General features: G+C 43.6%; 1 pseudogene; it reads right to left on the bottom strand.

Annotated features, from left to right (window-relative positions):
• Positions 1 to 1134: 1134 nt before the first annotated feature.
• LOC110287363 lies at positions 1135 to 1679 on the bottom strand (annotated as a pseudogene).
• Positions 1680 to 3566: the final 1887 nt, after the last annotated feature.

A 3566-nucleotide genomic window follows, 5' to 3' on the forward strand; every position in this document is an offset into this window, starting at 1 on the left:
GGTACTTTCTCTAGCTCCTCCACTAGGGGCCCTTTGATCCATCCAATAGCTGACTGTGAGCATCCACTTCTGTGTTTGCTAGGCCCTGGCATAGCCTCCCAAGAGACAGCTATATCTGGGTCCTTTCAGCAAAATCTTGCTAGTGTATGCAATATCCATCCTTAATTTATTACTTTGAAATCACTCAAAAATCTTTGCTGTAGGTACTTGGTGCTATAAACTTTCCTCTTACGACCACCTTCACTGTGTACTACCAATTTTATTGTGGTGTGTTTTCATTTTCATTCCATTATAAGAATTTTTTAATTTACTTCTTGTTTCTTCCTTCAGCGGGTTATCACTTAATAGTACTTTCTTTAGTTTCCAGTAGTTTGCATACTTTTGTATTTTCTATTGCTGTTTAAATATCCATCTTTATTCCACTGTAGTCAGATACAATGCCAGGATGTTATTTTATGTTCTATATTTGTTGAGTCTTGTTTTGTATTTTTAAAAAAGATTTATTTATTTTATGTAGATGAGTACACTGTAGCTGTCTTCAGACACACCAGAAGAGGACATCAGATCCCATTACAGATGGTTGTGAGCCACCATGTGGTTGCTGGGATTTGAACTCAGAACCTCTGGAAGAGCAGTCAGTGCTCTTAACCACTGAGCCAACTCTCCAGCCCCATTGTTTTGTATTTTAACATGTAGTTAGTTTTGGAGAAAGTTCTATAGGCTGCTGAGAAGAATGTCTATTATTTAATGTTTGGGTAGAATGTTCTGAAGAAATCCATAAGGTCCATTTGATTTATGATGTAATTTAATCCCAGAGTTTTTTTGTTTGGTTTGTTTCCAGTTGACCTACCTATTCATGATTGGAGTGTTGAAATCACTATCACTGTGTTGAGGGTCAATCTATTGTTTTAGATATAATAGTATTTCTTTCGTGAAATTAGAGTAGTAATTATCACCATTACCACCCCACCCCCCTTCTTGCTGTTTCAAAAAGCTTTATTTTTACTTGATCCAAGACTTTGAAGAAGCTCCAGGGTGGTTACAAAGCTACCTAATGGCTTGAGATGTTCATTCACGTGGAGGTCCTGAGGCAGGCTGGTGAAGAGAAGAGGGAGCCCCTTGGAAGGCAGAGACCTAGTTGTGCTTGAGAGTGAGGCGCTCAGAGATATTCACCCATAGATGCCTGGGGCATACCAGTATGCGCTGGCTGTGTCCTTGCCAGCCTATGGATGTTGTTCAGGTGGTTGCTCATCTTGATGAGCTTCACCTCCTTATTCAGGAAGTGACTTTCCAAGAAGTCATAGAGATGAGGGTCTGTGCGGGCAGAACCCAGGGCATGCAGATCCAAGAGGGCCTGGTTCAGGTTCTTCTCCAGGGCCAAGGCAGGTTCCATGGCTTCCTGGGTTTTACCCACATTCATCTTGAGATGGCTTCTGCACATCCTGAAAGAGTGCATGGCCTCCGTGATCGTTCTGCAACTTGAGGAGACACACGGTGCCCTTGGTCTTTTCCTTGGCCAATTCGCCGAAGAAGTGGCCTACGCCCCCCAAAGCCACATCATCCCGATCAAAAAAGCCCAGAGAAAGGTAGGTGTAGGAGGCCCGCAGGTGCAAGTTGAACCCACGGTTCACCACAGCTTCCACTTCGGTGGAATAGTTCCGACGAATCTGAGAAGTCATGGCTAATCCCGAGTGTGGGGCTAACCACGAAGACAGTGCTGGCTGGTCCTAGGAGCCGAAGGCATTGGGTGAGGAGATGGTCCTGGAAGCTGTGACTAGAGAGATTTGTAAGGCGGCTGAAAGCTAATAAAGTGGGAGTCCTTGGGTTTGTTCTGTTCAAACACTATTGAAGCAAGACACAGATCCACGGGACCTCCAAGTTGCTGCTCTCACCATATATGCCTTTAACACTCCTGTTTGGCCTTTGCAGAAGACAGGTGGATTGTGAAAAATGACAATGGACTATCAGAAATTTAATCAAGGCATGACTCCGAATGCAGCTGCTGTGCCAGATGTGGTGTCCTTCTTACTCGAACAGATTAACATATCTCCTGGCACGTGGTATGCAGCTACGGATCTAGCAAATTCCTTTTTCTTAGTACCTGTCCATAAGGACCAGGGGCAAATTGATTTCAGCTAACAAGGCTAGCAGTACACTTTCACAGTTTTACCACAAGTGTATATTAACCCTCCAGCCTTCTGTCGTATCTTAGTTCTAAGGAAACTTTATCATGGGTCTCTTACATAAAATATCACACTGGTCCACTACATTAGTGACATTATGCTTATTATGAAATGAGCAGAAGATAGTAACCTCTTTAGACTGGTTGGTAATCCATATTATGATGAGAAATAAAATCCAACCAAAATTCAAGGGCCTTCTACCTAAGTGAAACTTCTAAGAGTTCAGTGGTGTGGGGCATGCAGAGATATTCCTTCTAAAGTAAAGGATAAATTATTGCACCTGGCCCCTCCCACCACCAAGAAAGTAGTACTATGCTTACTGGGCCCATTTAGATTCTGGAGGCGGCGCATTCCTCACTTGGGTGTGCTACTCTGGCCCATATACCAAATGACTCATAAAGCTGCTTGCTCTGTGTGGGGCTTGGAATGAAAAAGGCTCTTCAACAGGCCCAGGCAGTTGTGAAAACTGTTCTATCAGTAGAACCATATGATCCAAAGATACTTGAGGTGTCAATGGCAAAGAAAGACACTCTTTGGAGCCTTTGGCAAGCCACTATAGGTGAATCACAGAGACCTTTGGGATTTTGGAGCAATGCATCTGCAGACAATTGTCCTCCCTTTGAGAGATAGTTCTTGACCTACTATTGGGCCTTAGGGAAAATTGAAAATTTGACAATGAGTCACCAAGTTACTATGTGACCTGAGCTGTCCATCATGAGCTGGGTATTTCTTGATTCATCAAACCATACAGCAGTAATCCATTATCAAATGGAAGTGGCCCCCTCAACTGAAGAATGGATAAATATGTGGTATACACAATGGAATACTATTCAGCAATTAAAAACAAAGACAACATGAATTTTGCAGGCAAATGGACGGTAGTTCAGAATATCATCCTGAGTGAGATAACGCAGTCCCCAAGGATGTGCATGGTATGTATTCATAAGTGTATATTAGCTATGCTATACTCCACTGACCCAAAAAAGCCAAACAAGAAGGAAGGCCCAAGCAAGGATACTTAAATCTCATTTAGAAGGTGGAATAAAATAGTCATAAGAGGCAAATGGAGGAACTGAGAAGGAATAGGAAGGAGAATTGGGGCGGGGGGGGGTAGTTCAGGATCAGGTGAGGAGAGGAACAGGAGAGATGACCAGACGGCAGAGAAAATGAGTGGAAATCTGCAACTGACAGGGAGGTGGGTAGGGAGTATCTCCAGAAAGAGACAGAGACCTGGGATAAGGGAGGCATCCAAGAATCAATAGGAGTGACCTTAGCTGTGACTCACAGCATTGAGGATATGGAACCTGAAAATGCCACCTTCTATAGCCAGGCTAGAACCCCAGTGGAGCTGTAGGGACACCAACCCACCCACACAACTTTCAA

Source organism: Mus caroli, chromosome X (genome assembly GCF_900094665.2).
Source record: "Mus caroli chromosome X, CAROLI_EIJ_v1.1, whole genome shotgun sequence".
In the NCBI taxonomy this organism is placed as follows: domain Eukaryota; kingdom Metazoa; phylum Chordata; class Mammalia; order Rodentia; family Muridae; genus Mus; species Mus caroli.